This window comes from Salmo salar, chromosome ssa27 (genome assembly GCF_905237065.1).
Source record: "Salmo salar chromosome ssa27, Ssal_v3.1, whole genome shotgun sequence".
In the NCBI taxonomy this organism is placed as follows: domain Eukaryota; kingdom Metazoa; phylum Chordata; class Actinopteri; order Salmoniformes; family Salmonidae; genus Salmo; species Salmo salar.
This window is the reverse complement of record NC_059468.1, coordinates 9,162,111-9,189,087: the sequence shown is the minus strand read 5'-3', so window position 1 is coordinate 9,189,087 and position 26,977 is coordinate 9,162,111. Positions and strand designations below refer to the sequence as shown.

Genomic DNA, 26,977 nt, shown 5'->3' with positions numbered 1-26,977 from the left:
TACACTCTGCGACCACTACACGCTGCACCCAATACACCCCACGCCCATTGCCATTGAGCGTACTTGTAACAGTACGACGTCCATTAGCATTATGTCACTACATGCACAATGTCACTACATGCATTATGTCACTACATGCATTATGTCACTACATGCATTATGTCCAGTGGTGGTCGGTGCCGTTTAAGATGTGGGAGGAAAATTTTAGTTTTTCATGAGCATGGCCTTATTTATATTACAGCATATTGGATGACTGTCATTCATATTCCACTCACGCAGTTCAGTGTAACAGCGATAGGTTAAGGCTACTACATGATACTCAGATTTTCCCTCTACCCATCATGAGGTTTCTACAACCTAGCCTATGAATGAAAGTTTACAATGTAGGTGCACACAAGTCGAGAGAAAAATGTGAGGTGACAGGCATTGACACATGGACAGGTCTACAGTGACACATTCAATACCGCCACTCTAGCCTGCATATAGCTTATTTAGGTTGTAATTATTAGTTTAACAGTTGCAAACAAGAGTTTGCGTTTAAGAAACATTTTTCAACAGAATCGCCCATGATCACACGTAACACAGTTCACTTTCATAGCAGTCACGTTGTATTACTTCTCGCATCTATGCGATCTACACCTTTCACCTTTTCTCTTTGCTTGTGGGATTCAATGCACAACACATCAGCTGTATGTGACCAGGCAAAAAAACATTTCCAAGCCAAACCATATCATAACCGCTACTCACAGCCTACATCGTTTTTACCATATTAGCTAAAGTGACATCATTGTCAACATAGCTAATAGAACTAACGCGTTACAATCATGCACTAACATTACAGTTACAGTGTACAGTCAGTAAGCAGTTTAGCACTTACACTGGCAGGCCAAGGTGGCATTAAATTAGTAAAACCAAAAGCTTACCTTGATTTTGAAAAGTTCCAGTGTTGTGTTGGATAGTCATAGCCAGCTAGCTAACATAGCATCCCTCTGTTTGAGCAGGGTGTTTGAGTAGGCTAAACTAGCTAGCTGTATTTGCTAACTAAGCAAGTGAAACTGAAAGCGATTTTTTATAAATTAAATCTCTCTCTCTCTCTCTCTCTCTCTCTCTTGCTTCTTCTTCATTTTGGAAGATGGTCCTCCCCTTCCTCCTCTGAGGATCCTCCACTGATTACGTCACTACATGCACACTAGCTAGCTAGCTAGTACACACTAGCTAGCTTGTACACATATCTGTTGGAGCCAGACCCTATTGAACCCAACTCTCGTATGGCACTACTTGGTAGGTGTCGTGTGTAATCAATGTCACTACACGCCATGCCCCACATGCCCCCCCACATGCCCCCCCCCCCCCCAGTCTGCAGTCCGCAGATAGACCCTCCTCGATCTGTCTCGTATCTCGCAAAGGGTAATCCGGCTACAATGGGCTGCCATAAAATTATAAAGTATAAGCAGTGATATAGACATAATGACGAGATGATTTTATCTCCTCTCTAAAAATTTGTTGTCCACAAAGCAGAACGGCAGGCTGTCAAGCTCTCGCCTATTAAATTTGGATTGGAGGATACACCTCGTTACTTTCATTATTTTGCGAATAGTCGATGAGGAGTGTTGACGTCAACTGCCTGTATTCAATGGAGAGTGAGATGCTAATCTCATGAATATGCATAGACCTTCTTGAATTTCAAGACGGACAACTCTGATATTAAGGGTTTGCCGGGATGTCACGTGCATCACACTTATATCATTACACTCGTAACAACCTAAGCATTACAAAATGTATACTGCTCAAAAAAATAAAGGGAACACTTAAACAACACATCCTAGATCTGAATGAACGAAATAATCGTATTAAATACTTTTTTCTTTACATAGTTGAATGTGCTGACAACAAAATCACACAAAAATAATCAATGGAAATCCAATTTATCAACCCATGGAGGTCTGGATTTGGAGTCACACTCAAAATTAAAGTGGAAAACCACACTACAGGCTGATCCAACTTTGATGTAATGTCCTTAAAACAAGTCAAAATGAGGCTCAGTAGTGTGTGTGGCCTCCACGTGCCTGTATGACCTCCCTACAACGCCTGGGCATGCTCCTGATGAGGTGGCGGATGGTCTCCTGAGGGATCTCCTCCCAGACCTGGACTAAAGCATCCGCCAACTCCTGGACAGTCTGTGGTGCAATGTGGCGTTGGTGGATGGAGCGAGACATGATGTCCCAGATGTGCTCAATTGGTTTCAGGTCTGGGGAACGGGCGGGCCAGTCCATAGCATCAATGCCTTCCTCTTGCAGGAACTGCTGACACTCCAGCCACAAGAGGTCTAGCATTGTCTTGCATTAGGAGGAACCCAGGGCCAACCGCACCAGCATATGGTCTCACAAGGGGTCTGAGGATCTCATCTCGGTACCTTATGGCAGTCAGGCTACCTCTGGCGAGCACATGGAGGGCTGTGCGGCCCCCCAAAGAAATGCCACCCCACACCATGACTGACCCACCGCCAAACCGGTCATGCTGGAGGATGTTTCAGGCAGCGGAACGTTCTCCACGGCGTCTCCAGACTCTGTCACGTCTGTCACATGTGCTCAGTGTGAACCTGCTTTCATCTGTGAAGAGCACAGGGCGCCAGTGGCGAATTTGCCAATCTTGGTGTTCTCTGGCAAATGCCAAACGTCCTGCAGGGTGTTGGGCTGTAAGCACAACCCCACATGTGGACGTCGGGCCCTCATACCACCCTCATGGAGTCTGTTTCTGACCATTTGAGCAGACACATGCACATTTGTGGCCTGCTGGAGGTCATTTTGCAGGGCTCTGGCAGTGCTCCTCCTGCTCCTCCTTGCACATAGGCGGAGGTAGCGGTCCTGCTGCTGGGTTGTTGCCCTCCTACGGCCTCCTCCACGTCTCCTGATGTACTGGCCTGTCTCCTGGTAGGGCCTCCATGCTCTGGACACTACGTTGACAGACACAGCAAACCTTCTTGCCACAGCTCGCATTGATGTGCCATCCTGGATGAGCTGCACTACCTGAGCCACTTGTGTGGGTTGTAGACTCCGTCTCATGTTACCACTAGAGTGAAAGCACCGCCAGCATTCAAAAGTGACCAAAACATCAGCCAGGAAGCTTAGGAACTGAGAAGTGGTCTGTGGTCCCCACCTGCAGAACCACTCCTTTATTGGGGGTGTCTTGCTAATTGCCTATAATTTCCACCTGTTGTCTATTCCATTTGCACAACAGCATGTGAAATGTATTGTCAATCAGTGTTGCTTCCTAAGTGGACAGTTTGATTTCACAGAAGTGTGATTGACTTGGAGTTACATTGTGTTGTTTAAGTGTTCCCTTTATTTTTTGAGCAGTGTATATTAGTTCAAACAAGCCTCACATGTCAAAATAGCAATTCATGTCTATCTTGACTAAATTCGACACTCTCTCATTGCCCCCCATACAAACAAAATCCCCACCTTCTTAATAATTAAGGATCTGCTTAACATGGACGTATTTTGGCCAGATAGAGGGCTCTCGCTTCGCTTCCCTGTCTGATATTACCTAGGTGACATTGCCTAATGAATCCTATTTCACCCTAAAATAGCCCAAATTATTCTAAGCTAAAAAGAAATTGTTCCGTAATTGAGTTTTTTTTTCTGAGGAAGTCTTAATAGCTAATTTGTACATCTAGCTAAGATGTTTGGTGCTTGACAGAACAGTATTTCTGGAGTTTGACAAGGTGTGTACAACAACTAACTTAAATTTGTCCATGGCATTAGCTTGCTAACGTTGCTCGAAGCCAGTCACTTCGTATGAAAATAATAGGAAGCTAACCTAGTCCACACATTCAATGCTGAACATCAAATGCTTTCTCCAATAGCCAGCTAGCAAGCTACTTTAGCAACATTATTATATCCCAATGAATTAATTTTGAAGAAGCAGCTAGCACTGCCTGATTTGTCGTGAGTCAGTAGCCTCCCCGTCAGCTCTTCTGCTGCTGCACTCGCTGACCCCAACTTAATGATCACCAAGAAACATGCTGATCTACAGACTGATTTCTGATAACACACCCTCTTAATTTTGGGGCAGCATGTCTACAACTTCAGGGCAAACTAGGCAAGCTGTTTAAAAGTCAGTAAAGGTAGAGAGAGCTAGCTAGCTTACCATTATCTTAGTAAGCTAGCTACAATTGCAACAAGTTGGGTAAACAGCTCATCAAGTCATGGCCACCAATGTGGTTGCCACCACTTTGTTTTAATTTCCTCGCAAATTGAATTGCAAAGTATTAAATCACGTCACAACGTGTGATATAATTTAGCTAGCTATTCTGCCTATTTCATAGAGCGCAGTGACATAAATAAAAGCGGATGCTCAGGAATACTACAATTTTAAGATGAGTTCCACGTCCTACAAGACAGATCGGTTGATGGAGGTCTTCGCTATTTGCCACAGCCATCAAGTCATAATTATGGCTAAACCCCGCCTATTTCTATAATTGATCTTATTTAAGTCCAGGTAGCCCTATCAGATACAGTTGAAGTCGGAAGTTTACATACGCTTTGGTTGGGGTCATTAAAACTTTTTTTTCAACCATTCCACAAATTTCTTGTTAACAAACTATAGTTTTGGCAAGTCGGTTAGGACATCTACTTTGTGCATGACACAAGTAATTTTTCCAACAATTGTTTACAGACAGATTATTTCACTTATAATTCACTGTATCACAATTCTAGTGTGTCAGAAGTTTACATACACTACGTTGCCTGTGTCTTTAAACAGCTTGGAAAATTCCAGAAAATTATGTCATGGCTTTAGAAGCTTCTGATAGGCTAATTGACATATGTATTTCAAGGCCTACCTTCAAACTCAGTGCCTCTTTGCTTGACATCATGGGAAAATCAAAAGAAATCAGCCTAGCCTTCAGAATAAAATGGTAGGTCTCCACAGGTCTGGTTCATCCTTGGGAGCAATTTCCAAATGCCTGAAGGTACCACGTTCATCTGTACAAACAATAGTACGCAAGTATAAACACCATGGGACCACGCAGCCGTCATACCGCTCAGGAAGGAGACGCGTTCTGTTTCCTAGAGATGAACGTACTTTGGTGCGAAAAGTACAAATCAATCCCAGAACAACAGCAAAGGACCTTGTGAAGATGCTGGAGGAAACGGGTACAAAAGTATCTATATCCACAGTAAAATAAGTTCTATATCGACATAACCTGAAAGGCCGCTTTGCAAGGAAGAAGCCACTGCTCCAAAACCGCCATAAAAAAGCCAGACTACGGTCTGCAATTTCACATGGGGACAAAGATCATACTTTTTGGAGAAATGTCCTCTGGTCTGATGAAACAAAAATAGAACTGTTTCACCATAATGACCATTGTTATGTTTGGAAGAAAAGGGGGCTTGCAAGCCGAAGAACACCATCCCAACCGTGAAGCACGGAGGTGGCAACATCATGTTGTGGGGGTGCATTGCTGCAGGAGTGACTGGTGCACTTCACAAAATATATGGCATCATGAGGAAGTAAAATTATGTGGATATATTGAAACTAGAGGTCGACCGATTAATCGGAATGGCCTATTAATTAGGGCCGATTTCAAGTTTTCATATCAATTGGTAATCGGTATTTTTGGACACCGATTTGCCGATTTAAATTATTATTACTTTTTTTTATTTAACTAGGCAAGTCAGATTAAGAACACATTCTTATTTTCAATGACGGCCTAGGAACAGGTGTTAACTGCCTTGTATAGGGGGATTCGGGGATTCGTTTTTGCAACCTTCCGGTTACTAGTCCAACGCTCTAACCACCTGCCTTACATTGCACTCCACAAGGAGCCTGCATGGCAGACTGACTACCCGTTACGCGAGGGCAGCAAGAAGCCAAGGTAAGTTGCTAGCTAGAATTAAACTTATCTTGTAAAAAACGATCAATCTTAACATAATCACTAGTTAACTACACATGGTTGATGATATTACTAGTTTATCTAACGTGTCCTGCGTTGCATATAATCGATGCGGTGCCTATTAATTTCTCATCGAATCACAGCCTACTTCGACAAACGGGTGATGATTTAACAAGCGCATTTGCGAAAAAAGCACTGTCGTTGCACCAATGTATCTAACCATAAACATCAATGCCTTTCTTTAAAATCAATACACAAGTATATATTTTTAAACCTGCATATTTAGTTAATATTGCCTGCTAACATGAATTTGTGTCACTTCTCTAGCATTCCGTGCAAGCAGTCAGGGTATATACAGCAGTTTGGGCCGCCTGGCTCATTGCGGACTGTGTGAAGTCCATTTATTCCTAATAAAGGCCGTAATTAATTTGCCAGAATTGTACATAATTATGACATAACATTGAAGGTTGTGCAATGTAACAGGAATATTTAGACTTTGGGATGCCACCCATTAGATAAAATACGGAACGGTTCTGTATTTCACTGAAATAATAAACGTTTCGTTTTCGAAATGATAGTTTCCGGATTCGACCATATTAATGACCAAAGGCTCGTATTTCTGTGTGTTATTATGTTATAATTAAGTCTATGATTTGATATTTGATAGAGCAGTCTGACTGAGCGATGGTAGGCAGCAGCAGGCTCGTAAGCATTCATTCAAACAGAACCTTCGTGCGTTTTGCCAGCAGCTCTTCGCAATTCTTCAAGCATTGCGCTGTTTATGACTTCAAGCCTATCAACTCCCAAGATTAGGCTGGTGTAACCGATGTGAAATGGCTAGCTAGTTAGCGGGTGTGCGCTAATAGCGTTTCAAACGTCACTCGCTCTGAGACTTGGAGTAGTTGTTCCCCTTGCTCTTCATGGGTAACGCTGCTTCGAGGGTGGCAGTTGTCGATGTGTTCCGGGTTCGAGCCCAGACAGGAGCGAGGAAAGGGACAGAAGCTATACTGTTACACTGGCAATACTAAAGTGCCTATAAGAACATGCAATAGTCAAAGGCATATGAAATACAAATCGTATAGAGAGAAATAGTCCTATAATTCCTATAATAACTACAACCTAAAACTTCTTACTTGGAAATATTGAAGTGTTAAAAGGAACCACCAGCTTTCATATGTTCTCATGTTCTGAGCAAGGAACTTAAACATTAGCTTTTTTACATGGCACATATTGCACTTTTACATTCTTCTTTGTTTTTGCATTATTTAAACCAAATTGAACATGTTTCATTATTTATTTGAGGCTAAATTGATAGTATTTATGTATTATATTAAGTTAAAATAAGTGTTCATTCAGTATTGTTGTAATTGTCATTATTACAAATAAATAAATAAATAAATAATTGGCAGATTAATCGGTATCGGCTTTTTTGGTCCTCCAATAAATCGGTATCGGTATCGGCGTTGAAAAATCATAATCGGTCAACCTCTAATTGAAACGCCCCATCTCGACAGCATCCGGTGAAATTGTAGAACGCGAAATTCAAAATACAAAAATCGTAATATTAAACATTCATGAAAATACAAGTGTCATACATAATTTAAAAGCTTAACTTCTTGTTAATCCAGCCACTTTGTCAGATTTCAAAAAGGCTTTACGGCGAAAGCATACCAATGTGATTATCTGAGGACAGCGCCCCGCATACAAAAGCATTAAAAACATTTTCCAAACCAGCAGAGGCGTCACAAAAGTCAGAAATAGAGATAAAATAAATCACTTACCTTTGAAGATCTTCCTCAGTTTGCAATCTCTAGGGTCCCAGCTACACAACAAATGGTCGTTTTGTTCGATAAAGTCCTTCTTTATATCCCAAAAAAGTCAGTTTATTTGCCGCGTTTGATTCAGTTATACACCCGTTCCACTAGTTCAACTTGCATAAAAAGGAATCTCAAAAGTTACCTATAAACTTCATCCAAACAAGTCAAACAACGTTTCTAATCAATCCTCAGGTACCCTAGTATGTAAATAAATGATAACATTTAAGACAGAATGTAGTACGTTCAATACCGGAGATAAATAAAGAAGTGCGCGCCCTCATCCACGCGCGCCACAAGACTACAGTCAAAATGAGAGCCACCTTGAAAAACTACAACTACTAATTCATTTTTCAAAAAACAAGCCTGAAACCCTTTCTAAAGACTGTTGACATCTAGTGGAAGCCATAGGAACTGCAATCTGGGAGGATTTCCTTTGAATTTCCCATAGACAAGCATTTCAATGGGTGGTGACCTCAAAAAAAAACAAATCTGGATGGATTCTCCTAGGGTTTTCGCCTGCCATATCAGTTCTGTTATACTCACAGACATTATTTTAACTGTTTTAGAAACTTCAGAGTGTTTTCTATCTAATACTACCAATTATATGCATATCTTAGCTTCTGGGCCTGAGTAACAGGCAGTTTACTTTGGGCACGTTAGTCATCCGAACTTCCGAATACTGCCCCCTAACCTTAAGAAGTTTTAAACTGAAATTGCAACCAACTTTCTATGGTTTGTTTAAAAATAGCGATATTTTGTAGATTTTTTTCAAATAACCAAATGTGAGAGGTTGTAATCTGAATAAATGGAAAAAGGCCATTCTTGAACATGGGGTGAGACATTCTTACTAATCTGCTATAGAACCTGTTCGGATTTAAGTATAACTTTTGAATGATGGAAGCCTTTAGTGAGAGGTCTAATGCTTCAATAGTTAATCTATTTTTGCTAACTTTCTATTAAAACGTATTGTAATGAGATCATTTCTGTCTTTCAGGATATGAAAACCGAGTATGTCCACTTTACCGTCAGACCGTTTTATTGGTAAAGTACACGGTAATGTAAAAGTTGTATTTTTTTTGTGAACCAATAAATAATATAGTACACTTATCATCATTTGGTTGTAATCCAGAGAGGTTAGAAAAAGTATCTAGATCATCTATAAGGCTGTGGAAGGATGCAAATTGTGAATCTAAAAGAAAACATAAATCATCATCGTAAAATGACACCTTTGTTTCTAATTCCTGGATTTCTAGGCCCTTGATATTATTGTTGGATCTGATTTTAATAGGTAACACTTCGATGGCCATAGTAGATAGATATGCTGATAGTGGACAACATTGTTTCACTCCTCTTGACAGTTTAAAAATGACTGAGAAGTAGCCATTATTTACTATTTTACACTTAAGGTTACTATATATAATGTTAACCCATTGTATAAGTGTCACGCTCTGACCTAGGAGAGCTGTGTTTTCTCTGTTTAGCTAGGCCAGGGTGTGATAGGTGGGCGGGCATTCTATGTTTTGTGTTCTATGTTTGGCCGGGTATGGTTTCCAATTAGAGGCAGGTGTATATCGCTGTCTCTGATTGGAAGCCATACTTAGGCAGCCTGTTTTTCCTTTGTTTTTTGTGGGTAGTTATTTTCCGTTTAGTTGTAAGTACCTGACCGAACTGTCTGCTGTCATTTTTGTTTATTTGTAAAGTGTTAATTCTTTCTTCATTAAACTCAAGATGAACATATTCCATGCTGCACCTTGGTCTACTCACTTTGACGCCTGGGACAGGACTACCCACCACAAGAAGACCAAGCAGCGTGCACTCTCCAGGAGGAGGAGCGGGACCAAGCAGTATGGCTCAGAGGAGTGGACCTGGGAGGAGATCCTAGATGGGGCAGGACCCTGGACAAGGCCTGGGGAGTATCGACGTCCACAATGGGATATAGAGGCAGCGATGGCGGAACGACGATACTGGGAGGAACGGCTAGGCAAGCAACAGGAGGCCGAGAGGCAGCGGCAAAAAATATTTTGGGGGCGGGCACACGGGTAAATTGGCTAAGGCGGGTTTAAGACCTGAGCCAACTCCCCGTGCTTACCGTGCGGAACGAGTGACCGAGCAAGCACCGTGTTATGCAGTGATACGCACTGTGTCGCCAGTGCGTACTCACAGCCGGTGCGCTCGGTGAAAGCTCCTCACCGTTGCCGTGCTAGAGTTGGCCGGCAGCCAGGGAGAAGTGCACCGGCTCAACGTATCTGGTCTCCAGTGCGTCTCTTCGGCCCAGGATATCCTGCACCTGCTCTACGCACGGTACCCCTCATTCACCAGCACAGCCCAGTTTGTCCTGTACCAGCGCGCCGCCCTTGCCGGGCTATAGTCAACATCGAGCCAGGACGGGTTGTGCCAGCCCTAAGTACCAGCCCTCCAGTGCGCATCCAAGGCCCAGTGTACCCTGTGCCTGCTCCGCGCACTCTCCCTCCAGTGCGCCACCATAGCCCAGTACGTCCTGTGCCTGCTCCTCACACTCTTCCTCCAGTACGGCTACATAGCCCAGTATGTCCGGTGCCTGCTTTGAGCACGCGGTCCTCAGTGCGTCTCCCCAGTCTGGTGAGACCAGTTCCAGCTCCCCGTAGGAAGCCTCCAGTGATGATCAATGGTCCGAAGCCTCCAGTGATAATCCATGGCACGAAGCCTCCAGTGATGATCCATGGGCCGGAGCCTCCAGTGATAATCCATGGCACGAAGCCTCCAGTGATGATCCATGGCCCGGAGCCTGTAGGGATGATCCATGGCACGGAGCCTCCAGTGATGATCCATGGCACGGAACCAGTAGTGATGATCCATGGCACGGAGCCTGCAGCGAAACGCTCTCCAGTTTGGAGCCTCCAGCGACGCTCCTCAGCCCGGAGCCTCCAGCGACGCTCCTCAGCCCGGAGCCTCCAGCGAAGCTCCTCAGCCCGGAGCCTCCAGCGAAGCTCCTCAGCCCGGAGCCTCCAGCGACGCTCCTCAGCCCGGAGCCTCCAGCGACGCTCCTCAGCCCGGAGCCTCCAGCCCAGCGACGCTCTTCAGCCCAGAGTCTTCAGCGACGGTCCGCAGCCCGGAGTCTTCAGCGACGGTCCGCAGCACGAAGTCTTCAGCGGTGGTCTGCAGCCCGGACTCTTCAGAAGCGGGGGGATCAGCAGGCGGTGTGGGGGCTACGCCCCGAACCAGAGCCGCCGCCAATTATAGATGCCCACCCGGACCCTCCCCAATAGGTTCAGGTTTGCGGCCGGGAGTCCGCACCTTTGGGGGGGGTACTGTCACGCTCTGAGCTAGGAGAGCTGTGTTTTCTCTGTTTAGCTAGGCCAGGGTGTGATAGGTGGGTGGGTATTCTATGTTTTGTGTTCTATGTTTGGCCGGGTATGGTTTCCAATCAGAGGCAGGTGTCTATCGTTGTCTCTGATTAGAAGCCATACTTAGGCAGCCTGTTTTTCCTTTGTTTTTTGTGGGTAGTTATTTTCCGTTTAGTTGTAAGTACCTGACGGAATTGTCTGCTGTCATTTTTGTTTATTTGTAAAGTGTTCATTCTTTCTTCATTAAACTCAAGATGAACAAATTCCACGCTGCACCTTGGTCTACTCACTTTGACACCTGAGACAATATGAGATTCTCCAAACTTGAAATATTCCATGCATTTAATATAAATTCCAGTCATACTTTATCAAAAGCCATTTCAAAGTCAGCTACGAATACCATACCTTGTTTGACAGATTTTTTTCATAGCGTTCTATTGTTTCCAGTACTTGTCTGATATTATCTCCAATGTATCATCCATATAAAAAACCTGACTGATTAGGATGAATAATATCCTACAATACCCTTTTAATTTTAAGCGCTATGAACTTTGCTAGAATTTTTGCATCACAACACGGAAGTGTAAGGGTCCTCCAATTGTTTAAATGGACTGGATCTTTATATTTACCACTTAAGTCCTGTTTCAGTAATAATGAAATCAGACTTTCTTGTTGAGGATCTGATAATCTACAATTTTTATCCGTACGACAGAGCATAATTTGCTAATCGAGAGGTGCCGGAACCAAAAGTGAGCTCGAGAGGAGGTTGGAGTGTCACGAATCCCACCGAAGGTGGCTCCCCTGCCTGCTCGAGCGGTGCTCGGCGGTCGTCGTCGCCGGCCTACTAGCCACCGCTGATCCCTTTTTCCTTTTCTGTTTGTTTAGTCTTATTGGTTGCACCTGTTCCCTATTATGTTCTTGATTTGTGTTTTATTTAAGCCTGCTTAGCCCGCCCAGGTTTGTGCGGGATTACGTTTACTGTTGTGTTTATTTTTGGATGTGCTGGCTTACGAATTGTTATTCTCTCTCCGGACTGTTTTGCCCGTTGTATTGGGTTGGTCATTTGTTTTACGCGCCCATTGGTTTAGGCGTTGACCGTTTTGTGCCGGGAAGAATAAAGGTTGTTTATCTTCACCACTGCTCTCTGCGCTTGACTCTACCACCACTCCTAGTAACTCGTGACAGAATCCTGCACCAACTATGGAGTCAGCAGGAGCAGCCACGCCCCCTCTCCCATCGATGGAGGAACGGGTCCTCCATCATACCAGCATTCTCCACCGGATTGGTTCGGCCATGGACCAAATGATGGAGAGGATGGACCGATGGGAGAGGAGTGGCCTCCCTACCTCATCCCCAGCTCCTATTCCCCCTCCACCTACTACCCCTCCTCCGGCGTCCGGATCCGGGGCCCTACGCCTGGCTCTCCGGGCGGCGGGTGAACGGCTGTTCCACCTGCGGCAGGAGACGAGGAGCGCACAGGACTTTGCTCTGGAGTTCCGGACCTTGGCTGCTGGGGCGGGGTGGAACGACAGGGCCCTGATGGACCACTATCGTTGTAGCCTCCGGGAGGCTGTCCGCCGGGAGCTAGCCTGTCGGGACACGACCCTCTCCCTAGACAAGCTCATTGACATGTCCATTCGTCTCGACAACCTGCTGGCTGCCCTCGGGCGTCCAGAACGGGCCCTGTTGGTTCCACCTCCAGGCCCTCCGGCTCCCATCCCCATGGAGCTAGGGGGGGCCGCATCGAGGGGGACCGGAGGAGGAGGCTCCTCCTGTACCCGGTGTGGTCGGAGAGGACACACTGCCGACCGGTGCTGGAGGAGCTCCTCTGGGAATCGGGATGGCAGGCAGAGCACTCCTCGTTCACCCCAGGTGAGTAAGCACCAGCCTCACCCAGAGCTCCCTGTTGGCCATATGTTTGTGCTTATAACTTTTCCTGAGTTTTCTCCTTCTTTTCAGCATAAGGCGCTAGTCGATTCAGGCGCAGCTGGAAACTTTATGGATCGTGGGCTCGCATTAAGGCTAGGGATTCCCCTGGTGTTGTTGGACCAACCTTTCCCCGTGCACTCCTTAGATAGCCGACCATTAGGGTCAGGGCTGGTCAGGGAGGCCACGGTTCCACTGGACATGGTAACGCAGGGGGATCATGGGGAACGGATTAGTCTCTTCCTGATTGATTTGCCTGCATTTCCGGTGGTGCTGGGGATTCCCTGGCTGGCCAATCACAATCCTGATATTTCATGGAGACAGGGGGCTCTCAGAGGGTGGTCAGAGGAGTGTTCAGGCAGGTGTAAGGGAGTTTCCATCGGTGCGACGACGGTGGAGAGTCCAGACCAGGTTTCCACTGTGCGCATTACCTCTGAATATGCCGATTTGGCTATCGCCTTCTGTAAGAAGAGGGCGACCCGATTACCACCTCATCGACGAGGGGATTGCGCGATAAACCTCCAGGTAAAGGCTACACTTCCCAGGAGTCACGTGTACCCATTGTCACAAGAGGAAACGCTGGCTATGGAGACATATGTCACGGAATCTCTGAGACAGGGGTACATTCGGCCCTCCATGTCACCCGTCTCCTCGAGTTTCTTTTTCGTGAAGAAAAAGGAGGGAGGTCTACGTCCGTGCATTGATTATCGAGGTCTAAATTCCATCACAGTGGGGTTTAGTTACCTGCTACCTCTCATCGCTACGGCGGTGGAATCATTTCACGGAGCGCATTTTTTCACGAAACTGGACCTGAGGAGCGCATACAATCTGGTGCGTATTCAGGGAGGAGACGAGTGGAAAACCGCGTTTAGTACCACATCGGGCCAGTATGAGTACCTCGTCATGCCGTATGGGTTAAAGAATGCTCCAGCCGTTTTTCAATCCTTTGTCGACGAGATTCTCAGGGACCTGCACGGGCAGGGTGTGGTGGTGTATATTGATGACATCTATTCCGCCACACGCGCCGCGCATGTATCCCTGGTGCACAAGGTGCTTGGGCGACTGCTGGAGCATGACCTGTACGTTAAGGCTGAGAAATGTGTGTTTTCCAAAGGAGCCGTTTCCTTCCTGGGGTATCGCATTTCCACCTCGGGGGTGGTGATGGAGTGTGACCGCGTTAAGGCCGTGCGTAATTGGCCGACTCCGACCATGGTAAAGGAGGTGCAGCGGTTCTTAGGGTTTGCCAATTACTACCGGAGGTTTATCCGGGGCTTTGGTCAGGTGGCTGCTCTCATTACCTCACTGCTGAAGGGGGGCCCGGCGCGCTTGCGCTGGTCAGCAGAGGCGAACAGAGCTTTCAGTCGTCTGAAGGAGCTGTTTACCGACGCTCCCGTGCTGGCTCATCCGGACCCCTCTTTGACATTCATAGTGGAGGTGGACGCGTCCGAGACTGGGGCGGGGGCCGTGCTATCACAGCGCTCGGGCACGCCACCAAAACTCTGCCCTTGCGCTTTCTTTTCTAGGAAGCTCGGTCCGGCGGAGCAGAACTATGACGTGGGGGATCGGGAGTTGTTAGCTGTAGTCAAAGCTCTGAAAGTGTGGAGACACTGGCTTGAGGGGGCTAAGCACCCTTTCCTCATCTGGACTGACCACCGTAATCTCGAGTACATCCGGGCAGCTAGGAGACTGAATCCGCGTCAGGCCAGATGGGCCATGTTCTTTACCCGCTTTCGTTTCACAATCTCCTATCGGCCAGGCTCGTTAAACACAAAGGCCGACAAGCTGTCCCGCCTATATGACACCGAGGAGAGGGCCATCGATCCAACTCCCATCCTCCCAGCGTCATGCTTGGTAGCACCGGTGGTATGGGAGGTGGACGCGGAGATCGAGCGGGCGTTATGGTTGGAACCTGCACCATCTCAGTGTCCAACAGGTGCTCAGTACGTGCCGCTTGGTGTCCGTGATCGATTGATTCGATGGGCCCATAATCTCCCCTCTTCGGGTCACCCTGGGATCGAGAGGACAGTGCGGAGTCTTAGGGGAAAGTACTGGTGGCCCACATTGGCTCTGGACGTGAGGTTTTATGTCTCCTCCTGCTCGGTATGCGCTCAGAGCAAGGCTCCTCGACATCTGCCTAGAGGGAAATTACAGCCCCTCCCCGTTCCACAGCGGCCGTGGTCGCACTTGTCTGTGGATTTTCTCACTGACCTTCCCACATCTCAGGGGAACACCACGATCCAAAGTCCTGCCATCTCATCCCATTGCCCGGTCTCCCTACGGCTCTGCAGACTGCGGAGGCCCTGTTTACCCATGTCTTCCAGCACTATGGGGTGTAGGAGGACATTGTTTCTGATCTCGGTCAGCCTGACCTCGGGTTTTCACCCCGAGAGTAATGGGCAGGTGGAGAGAGTGAACCAAGAGGTGGGTAGGTTTCTACGGACGTATTGCCGGGACCGGCCCAGGGAATGGGCGAGGTACGTCCCATGGGCAGAGTTAGCCCAAAACTCCCTCCGTCACTCATCAACTAACATGTCACCGTTCCAGTGCGTGTTGGGCTACCAGCCGGTCCTGGCTCCATGGCACCAGAGCCAGACCGAGGCTCCTGCGGTGGAGGAGTGGGTACAGCGCTCAAAGGACACTTGGAGTGCCGTCCAGGACGCATTAACTAAAGCGAGTGGACGGCAGAAGAAGAGCGCTGACCAGCACCGCAGTGAGACCCCTGTGTTTGCACCAGGGGATCGAGTCTGGCTCTCGGCCCAAAACCTGCCCCTCCGCCTGCCCTGCCGGAAGCTGGGGCCGCAGTGTGTAGGGCTGTTTAAAGTCCTGAGGAGGATAAACAAGGTGTGTTACCGGTTACAAATTCCATCTTACTACCGTATTAACCCCTCGTTTCATGTGTCTCTCCTCAGGCCGGTGGTGGCTGGTCCCCTGCAGGAAGGTGAGGTGCCGGAGGTCCCTCCACCCCCTCTGGACATTGGGGGGTCCCCGGCATATACTATACGCGCCATTCTGGACTCCAGATGCCGGGTGGGGGGCCTACAGTACCTCGTTGACTGGGAGGGGTACGGCCCGGAGGAGAGGTGCTGGATACCGAGGAAGGACATTTTGGACCCCTCACTTCTGAGGGACTTCCTTCATGGGGATCGCCCTGCGCCTCGTCCTCTGGGTCGCCCTCGAGGCCGGTGGCGGTGCGCTGCGGAAGCCGTTGGTTTTGGCGTTGACCGTTTTGTGCCTGGAAGAATAACGGTAGTTTATTTTCACCACTGCTCTCTGCGCTTGACTCTACCACCACTCCTAGTAACTCGTGACATGGAGGAGTTCTGAGGAACCAGAAGCATTACATACATATGATAGCATTTGCATAGTGCCATAGAGCAGCAGAGTAGAGGCATTTACAGAAGTTGACCACATGGGGTCTGGGAAAAACGTAGCTTTTTATAAATGCATTTCATGCTATTCTACATCATTTGGCAGAATCTTTGGCGGAATCTTTTTTAATACCGCACAAATGATCGAAATGGAAGGATACTTTGACACTGACAAACTGAGATCAATAAAAACGACCATGTCTTTAATCCATCAATAGCCTAGGCCTAGGTGTGTGGAGACATATTGTAGGCTATAATATGAGGAGGACATTTTAGTCCTAATAATGCCAGTTTCACTGATTTACCCAATGATGCGCAGCTCACTTGCTGTTGATGGCCGATGAGCCCATGCCAAAAGCCTCACTCCTTGTTTTACTTTGTATAACAATATTTGGAAGTTGATCAAATATTTTGGTAGCCCACAGCATAGAGTCTTCTCTTTTCAGCAGTAGCCTTTTGCTTTCCAACCTGTGTTTTCCCTTGATTGTATTTGAAATATTGCGAAAAGCCTGTTTTGTCTGCATGCTGTTTGTGTCACTGACAGATTTGCTGCACGTTCCCGACTGTAGGCTATTCCTTGTTATTGGGCTACAATCCACAGCTAGGTTATTTTTAAAAGAAGCTATTTATCCTCTGTGGCTAAATTATAGTCCTTCTCGTGGTGTAGTAGGCTATTCTGAATGATTCCATTACTTTCTGAACAGACAGCAGTTATTCTATAACTTTGGCAAATGTATTTCAATTTATTAGGGGTGCTGCAGTTCCTTGATTCTATGATTCTATAAGGAAATAAATGATGATGTCAACGCTAAGAGAGTTACAGGTTCATGTCTATCAGGGCAGAGAGGGAGAGATCATAGAAAGTGAATCTCATTTTAGTTATGTAAGAGATACAGGCACGCTTCTCACACAATCACAGCCACGCGCTGGTCTCACACATAGGCCTACAGAAGGTTACAATGCCTGTGCAGAAAATCTACTTTTTAACATTCCATTTTTTTTGTGGGGGCGGGAGAATTAATGAAGAGGCAACTTGAAAGAACAATTATTTTTCATGCCACAAGAGTTGCCGGATCCGACCAAATAGCTTCTTGAACAAAACAGTCCAAAACGGAGAGGTGCCAGGATCCGGCTCAATTAAGCACTAATTGAATTATTTTATAAGCCATAAAACGCCCTCTCCCTATCCACTCGCGACACAACGTGTATCGATTGACTCGCGTTGTTATTGTTAGCGGCTTGTGTCTATTTAGTATCGAGGAATATTTCACGTTCTCCTGTCAGACGAGTAACAACATGAATTGGTGCATGAGTCAGAAATAATGAAGTGCGACTCGAGTTTTGCCATCAGCTCGAAGACGGTGTCCCATTTTTGGTCAATCAGCAGCACTCAGTTCTGGAGTTCTCTGCTGCTGTTTCTCTCTCTCTCTCTCACTCTCTCTCTCTCTCTCTCTCTGAGACTAACCAACAGATGCAGACACCATCAGTCCAGTAAAGAAACAATTGAGATTTTACCAGTGTGATCACACACACACACACACACACATATATATATATATATATATATATATATATATATATATATATATATATATATATATTGGATAGATATATATATATAGATATATATATATATATATCCGCACGTTTTGAAATATAAATTTAAAATGGTCTGAGAAGAACATTGGCAGGGCAATTCCTATTGGACAAACCGCATTGTTACATAACTGTTTTTAATAGGTTAATGTTGCAAATGCTTACGTCAGAAAAGGTTGGTGACCACAGGGCTAGGGCATCACGAAGATATTCCCTACACTGGATTGATGGCAGATTTCAGGAACGGAAAATTGAATATGTTGGGGCTGCCCGTTGTGGGGGCTGCACGCTACGGTAATTCGGCCATTCTGTGGCTCTGGGGGGGATTTGCCGAGTGCGGGCTGAAATGAAATTTGACGCTTCGCATTGGATTCGATCGTGTATCTGGTGGCATTTCTAAGAAGCCCCGGAGACAGGATTTCTTTGGAGGGGTGGATTGTGGATTTTGCTCAATGGGAAAGTTCATTTCTTGATCTTAGAATCAATGTTGTCACAGTTGCTTCTTGTTGAAGAGTATGGGTATTGGCTAGTAAATATCCTAAACCTAGCTAGCTAGACAGATAGCCGCAAGCTAAAACCAGAGAGAGAGAGGGAGGAGAGAATTCACTTTCTGTTTCATCTGCTGCTGGCTTGCTAATGTTCACTCAGATACGTTTTTCCACATGTAACTGATTAAATTAAATGTTTATTCTATAAAGGTAGTAATAAATATGTTGTGAATATTGTAGAACAATCCTCTCGGCTGTTTTCCATTAAAAAAAAGTGCACACCAATTTACCATGTACAGTAAGTAGGCTACAAGCAATATGTTCCTCCACCACGTGATTCAGAAATTATGATCTTGCGTTCAGAGCTTTCCAGCGGTCTTCGTGGTTTTTATATGCAGGGAGCATAAATTGTACAATTCTATACTAACAAATACTTTTTCAAGCTAGAACCCATGTATATTAGTTAATATACAGCACCAACTAAATACATACAGTTGAAGTCGGAAGTTTACATACACCTTAGCCAAATACATTTAAACTCAGTTTTTCACAATTCCTGACATTTAATCCTTGCAAAGATTCCCTGTTTTAGGTCAGTTAGGATCACCACTTTATTTTAATCCACCAGAAACGACATAACAAATATTCCAACAAAATATTATGGTTAAACTCAAATATACTAATTGATAAAATTGGTCTAATCTTTGTAAATTATATCATAAATAGGACTGGTGGAGTTATGTCACACGCAGCTAACAAAAATATATGGAAATGTCTGCTCGTCTCAAAATTACAACCAATTGCAACATTACTGCAAAAATGGAAGAGGCAAGTGGAATGGGGAGAAAGTAAGGAATTTGTCTGTCGGCCATGCATTAAAGACCAAAATTGGCTAAAGACATTTTTGATAAATAAAAAAGTATTGCAGTTTCATTTAAGGACCAAAAAATGGACAGCTTTGCCATATAGATTGCTAAATAGTTCGGGAATGATTATGAACTGATACGCAAAACAACGCTGGATTCAAAACGTTGAGATTTTCAATTTAAAATATAATACAACATTTTTGCAACCAATAGAATGATACAATCATCCCAGCTCTGCAGATTTTGCTGCGAAGAGACAGAATCATTAGATAATTTGTTTTAGTACTGTCCATACATAGCTTGTTTTCATCGCAGATTCAGGAATGGCTGAAGAATTGCAACATTTACCTGGAGTTAACTCTGCAAATAGTACTGCTAGGTGATTTAAAAAGTAATAGTCAATCGGTCAATAATATAATAATACTCTTAGCAAAAATGGTTATCTTTAATGTACAATATGTAGAATCTATGAGAATAGAAAGGTTCAAAAATGTTGTGAAACATCACAGCACATTTGAAAAATATATGGCAAATAGGACCAAAAACAACGGCGTCGCAGAACGGGCAGGCCGAGCGGTCTTCTGGTCAGGCTCCGTAGACGGGCACATCGCTCACCGCTCCCGAGTATACTACTCGCCAATGTCCAGTCTCTTCACAACAAGGTAGACGAACTTAGAGCAAGGGTTGCCTTCAAGAGAGACATCAGAGATTGTAACATTCTCTGTTTCACGGAAACATGGCTCACTCGGGATACGTTATCAGAGTCGGTACAGCCACCCGGTTTCTTCACGCATCGCGCCGACAGAAACAGACATCTCTCTGGTAAGAAAAAGGGCGGGGGTGTATGCTTTATGATTAACGAGTCGTGGTGTGATCATAACAACATACAGGAACTCAAGTCCTTTTGTTCACCTGACCTAGAATTCCTTACAATCAAATGCCAACCGCATTATCTACCAAGAGAATTGTCTTCGATTATAATCACAACTCTATATCCCCCCCAAGCAGACACCTCGACGGCCCTGAAAGAACTTCATTGGACTCTATGTAAACTGGAAATCACATATCCGGAGGCTGCATTTATTGTAGCTGGGGATTTTAACAAAGCTAATCTGAAAACAAGGCTCCCTAAATTTTAGCAGCATATCGAATGAGCGACCCGGGCTGGCAGCATTCTGGATCATTGCTACTCTAACTTCCGCACGCATACAAAGCCCTCCCTCGCCCTCCTTTCGGCAAATCTGACCACGACTCCATTTTGTTGCTCCCAGCCTATAGACAGAAACTAAAACAGGAAACGCCCGTGCTCAGGTCTGTTCAACGCTGGTCCGACCAATCTGATTCCACGCTTCAAGATTGCTACAATCACGTGGACTGGGATATGTTCCGGATAGCCTCAGACAACAACATCAATGTATACACTGATTCGGTGAGCGAGTTTATTAGCAAGTGCATCGGTGATGTTGTACCCATGGTGACTATTAAAACCTTCCCATACCAGAAACCGTGGATTGATGGCAGCATTCGCGCAAAACTGAAAGCGCAAACCACTGTTTTAATCATGGCAAGGCAACCGGAAACATGACCGAATACAAACAGTGTAGCTATTCCCTCCGCAAGGCAATCAAACAAGTTAAACGTCAGTATAGAGACAAAGTAGAGTCGCAATTCAATGGCTCAGACACGAGACATATGTGGCAGGGTCTACAGTCAATCACGGATTACAAAAACAAAACCAGCCCCGTCGCGAACACCGACATCTTGCTCCCAGACAAACTAAACAACTTCTTTGCTCACTTTGAGGACAATACAGTGCCACTGACACGGCCCGCTACCAAAACCTGTGGGCTCTCCTTCGCCGCAGCCAACGTGAGTAAAACATTTAAACGTGTTAACCCTTGCAGGCTGCGGGCCCAGACGGCATCCCTAGCCGCGTCCTCAGAGCTTGCGCAGACCAGCTGGCTGGTGTGTTTACGGACATATTCAGTCAATCCCTATCCCAGTCTGCTGTTCCCACATGCTTCAAGAGGGCCACCATTGTTCCTCTTCCCAAGAAAGCTAAGGTAACTGAGCTAAACGACTATCGCCCTGTAGCACTCACTTCCGTCATCATGAAGTGCTTTGAGAGACTAGTCAAGGATCATATCACCTCCACCCTACCTGACACCCTAGACCCACTCCAATTTGCTTACCGCCCCAATAGGTCCACAGTCGATGCAATCGCAATCACACTGCACACTGCCCTAACCCATCTGGACAAGAGGAATACCTATGTAAGAATGCTGTTCATCGATTACAGCTCAGCATTTAAACTCGTCATTAAGCTCGAGACCCTGGGTCTCGACCCCGCCCTGTGCAACTGGGTCCTGGACTTTCTGACGGGCCGCCCCCAGGTGGTGAGGGTAGGAAACAACATCTCCACCCCGCTGATCCTCAACACCATCTCCACCCCGCTGATCCTCAACACCGGGGCCTCACAAGGGTGCGTTCTCAGCCCTCTCCTGTACTCCCTGTTCACCCACGACTGCGTGGCCATGCACGCCTCCAACTCAGTCATCAAGTTTTCAGACGGCACTACAGTGGTAGGCTTGATTACCAACAACGACGAGACGACCTACAGGGAGGAGGTGAGGGCCCTCGGAGTGTGGTGTCAGGAAAATAACCTCACACTCAACGTCAACAAAACAAAGGAGATGATCGTGGACTTCAGGAAACAGCAGAGGGAGCACCCCCTATCCACATTGACAGGACAGTAGTGGAGAAGGTGGAAAGTTTTAAGTGCCTCGGTGTACACATCACAGACAAACTGAAATGGTCCACCCACACAGACAGCGTGGTGAAGAAGGCGCAACAGCGCCTCTTCAACCTCAGGAGGCTGAATAAATTTGGCTTGTCAACGAAAACACTCACAAACTTTTACAGATGCACAATCGAGAGCATCCTGTCGGGCTGTATCACCGCCTGGTACGGCAACTGCTCCGCCCACAACTGTAAGGCGCTCCAGAGGGTAGTGAGGTCTGCACAACGCATCACCGGGGGTAAACTACCTGTCCTCCAGGACACCTACACCACCTGATGTCACAGGAAGGCCAAAAAGATCATCAAGGACAACAACCACCCGAGCCCGCTATCATCCAGAAGGCGAGGTCAGTACAGGTGCATCAAAGCTGGGACAGAGAGACTGAAAAACAGCTTCTATCTCAAGGCCATCAGAGTGTTAAACAGCCATCACCAACATTGAGTGGCTGCTGCCAACATACTGACTCAAATCTCTAGCCACTTTTCTAATACAAAATTGGATGTAATAAATGTATCACTAGTCACCATACCCAACATTACTCATCTCATATGTATATAATGTATATAATGTACCATATACCATCTACTGCATCTTGCCTATGCTGCACGGACATCGCTCATCCATATATTTATATGTACATATTCTTATTCATTCCTTTACACTTGTAATCTATAAGGTAGTTGTGAAATTGTTAGATTACTTGTTAGATATTACTGTACGGTCGGAACTAGAAGCACAAGCATTTTGCTACACTCGCATTAACATCTTGCAACCATGTGTATGTGACCAATAAAATTTGATTTGATTTGATTTGACTCTAGGGTTAGGGGAAAATAATAAAGGAAAATATATTACAAAAAAGGTATATATATATTTACAAACAATTATATGGGGGATTGGAAATGATGCAGACAATTAAGCTGATGGAAGCCCCAATCCATCTGCAATATTAAAGTTGATCTACCCCCCCCCCAAAAAAAATATATAATAAGTAAGCAATGTGTTGAATAAAGTGTTGACAGTGCTGAATAAAATCTTAAACATGAACTCACTCATAAAAACAGCAGCTCTTTGCTGTATTTGTCAGTCTTTCTGTCTAGTGATGTTTTTTTAAAGATTTGAGATCTCACACAGTAGAGTTGACTATTGACTTTGCTGTGGGCTCGTGAACGCTGCAGACCAATGACATTCCGTATTTTCTGTAGACACTGGGATATGAGCTATCTGATTGGCCAGCGGTAGGCCAATCTGTGCACTTCATTTGGTAGCAGTGTCAGCCGGGTTGGTGCAGTTTGTACTTTCAGACGCAATTACATGGTTAAAAATCCACGGCACCTGAATCACGTGCTGCTACCGCAAACAACACAAAACTAATGAAAAATAGGAAAGCAAGGGTATCGTTGGGCTTTTTACAGAAGTGTTTGGCGATTGACTAAGAAAGCCTTGGAGACCACTGCCCTAGTCCATGTAGAATATAATTCTACTGGAGGTGTCGCATCAACACGCGCAGATCCATCCGACAAGTCATCCACGCACATAGTTTTGGCCCCAGTCATAGGGCTCTATACAGTAACAGTGACCTCTGGCGTAGCCAAAACTACTCTTTCCCATTGGCTTGTACTAAACTCAGCAAAAAAAGAAACGTCCTCTCACTGTCAACTGTGTTTACTTTCAGCAAACTTAACATGTGTAAATATTTGTATGAACATAACAAGATTCATCAACCGAGACATAAACTGAACACGTTCCACAGACATGTGACTAACAGAAATGAAATAATGTGTCCGTGAACAAAGGAGGGGGTCAAAAATCAAAAGTAACAGTTAGTATCTGGTGTGGCCACCAGCTGCATTAAGTACTGCAGTGCATCTCCTCCTCATGGACTGCACCAGATTTACCAGTTCTTGCTGTGAGATGTTACCCTACTCTTCCATCAAGGCACCTGCAAGTTCCCAGACATTTCTGGGGGGAATGGCCCTAGCCCTCACCCTCCGATCCAACAGGTCCCAGACGTGCTCAATGGGATTGAGATCCGGGCTCTTCGCTGGCCATGGCAGAACACTGACATTCCTGTCTTGCAGGAAATCACAGAACGAGCAGTATGGCTGGTGGCATTGTCATGCTGGAGGGCATGTCAGGATGAGCCTGCAGGAAGGGTACTACATGAGGGAGGAGGATGTCTTCCCTGTAACGCACAGTGTTGAGATTGCCTGCAATGACAACTAAGCTCAGTCCGATGATGCTGTGACACACCGCCCCAGACCATGACGGACCCTCCACCTCCAAATCGGTCCCGCTCCAGAGTACTCATTCCTTCGACGATAAACGCAAGTCCGACCATCACCCCTGGTGAGACAAAACCGCGACTAGTCAGCGAAGAGCCCTTTTTGCCAGTCCTGTCTGGTCCAGCGATGGTGGGTTTGTGCCCATAGGCGACGTTGTTGCCGGTGATGTCTGGTGAGGACCTGCCTTACAACAGGCCTACAAGCCCTCAGTCCAGCCTCTCTCAGCCTATTGCAGACAGTCTGAGCACTGATGGAGGGATTGTGCGTTCCTGGTGTAACTCGGGCAGTTGTTGCCATCCTGTACCTGTACCAGGTATGATGTTCGGATGTACCGATCCTGTGCAGGTGTTGCTACACGTGGTCTGTCACTGCGAGGATGATCAGCTGTCCGTCCTGTCTCCCTATAGCTCTGTCTTAGGCATCTCACAGTATGGACATTGCAATTTATTACCCTGGCCACATCTACAGTCCTCATGCCTCCTTGCAACATGCCTAAGGCACATTCACACAGATGAGCAGGGACCCTGGGCATCTTTCTTTGGTGTTTTTCAAAGTCAGTAGAAAGGCCTCTTTAGTGTCCTAAGTTTTCATAACTGTGACCTTAATTGCCTACCGTCTGTAAGCTGTTAGTGTCTTAATGACCGTTCCACAGGTGCATGTTCATTAATTGTTTATGGTTCATTGAACAAGCATGGTAAACAGTGTTTAAACCCTTTACAAGGAAGATCTGTGAAGTTATTTGGATTTTTACTAATTATCTTTCAAAGACAGGGTCCTGAAAAAGGGCCATTTCTTTTTTTGCTGAGTTTATGCATAGTATGATAGCACCAGCAGTTAGCTACCAACAGCTGGCAGACATGTTAACATTTGGTTAGTTTTATCAGTGTTATTTAGATGGAAGTTGTGAGCTAAATGCGGTAGCTCTATAGCTAGATAACGTTAGCATAGAGGTACAGTAACTCTTTCACTTACCCAGTTCACTTCCATGCTCACTGAAGCCCGTGATAATGTTCAGGTGATAATGCACGCTCAAATCCACCCGCCTCATTCTTACAAATTTTGCCCACTTTTTACAACGTTTTTCAATCCCTGTGTGACCATGATCTGCTTTAGAGAAAACCTCATTATAATACTATAGCAATTGAATTAAGAGTTTTTAATTTGAGTTTTGTTTGGGTGCTCTAAGTTACTATTCTTCGTCTCGGGTCTAACAGCATCTGTGCAAATATATCCTCCAAAACACTGGCTTCTTGGGCCTTATCACTTAATTATACACTGAGTGTACAAAACATTAGGAATGCCTTCCTAATATTGAGTTACACACCCTTTTGCCCTCAGAACAGTCTCAATTGGTTGGGACATTGACTCAATGTGTTGAAAGCGTTCCAAAGAGCAGGTTTCTTAATGCTTTGTATACTCAGCGTATTACTCTTTAAATACACAATATAAGTATACAGTGCATTCGGAAAGGATTCAGACCCCTTGACTTTTTCCACATTTTGTTACGTTACAGCCTTATTCTAAAATGGATTAAATAAATGTTTTTCCTCATCAATCTACACACAATACCCCATAATGACAAAGCAAAAACAGGCTAAGAAATTTTAGCAAATGTATTAAATAAACAACTGAAATACATTATTTGCCCAAGTATTCAGACCGTTTGCTATGAGACTCGAAATTGAGCTCAGGTGCATCCTGTTTCCATTGATCATCCTTGAGATGTCTACAATTTGATTGGAGTCCACCTGCGATAATTTCAATTGATTGGACATGATTTGGAAAGGCACACACCTGTCTAATTAAGGTCCCACAGTTGACAGTGCATGTCAGAGAAAAAAACAAGTCATGAGGTCAAAGGAATTGTCTGTAGAGCTCTGAGACAGGATTGTGTCGAGGCACTGATCTGGGGAAGGGTATCAAAAACAATTCTGCAGCATTGAAGGTCCCCAAGGACACAGTGGCCTCCATCATTCTTAAATGGAAGAAGTTTTGAACCACCAAGACTCTTCTAAACTGAGAAATCGTGGGAGAAGGGCCTTGGTCAGGGAGGTGACCAAGAACCCGATGGTCACTCTAATAGAGGTCCAGAGTTCCTCTGAGGAGATGGGAGAACCTTCCAGAAGGACAATCATCTCTGCAGCACTCCACCAATCAGGCCTTTATGCTAGTGGCCAGAGGGAAGCCACTCCTCATTAAAAGGCACATGACAGCCTGCTTGTGATGAGTGATGAAGCTAAAAAATCATTATTTAACCCGTCTCCTCCCCTTCATCTACACTGATTGGAGTGGATTTAACAAGTGACATCAATAAGGGATCATAGCTTTCACCTGGATTCACCTGGTCAGTCTATATCATGGAAAGAGCAGGTGTTCCTAATGTTTTGTACACTCAGCCTATATCTATAGCTATAGCTAGAACGATTGTATATGGTGTGGTATAAAGGTTTAGCAGTGTATATTAACCACACTGCTAACATTATGCTTAACCCTAACCTTAAATTAAGACCAAAAAGCACATTTGAGTTTTTAAAGATTTTTTACGATATAGCCAATTTTGACCTTGTAGCTTTGGTAACTAGTGACAACCATTGAGGGATGAGCGCCGTGTA

General features: G+C 45.4%; 1 protein-coding gene across 1 annotated transcript in view; it reads right to left on the bottom strand.

The window, feature by feature from the left end:
* LOC106588444 (voltage-dependent calcium channel gamma-7 subunit) overlaps positions 1–26,977 on the bottom strand; it is a 44,722-nt gene that overhangs the window by 10,396 nt on the left and 7,349 nt on the right. The window lies entirely within an intron of this gene.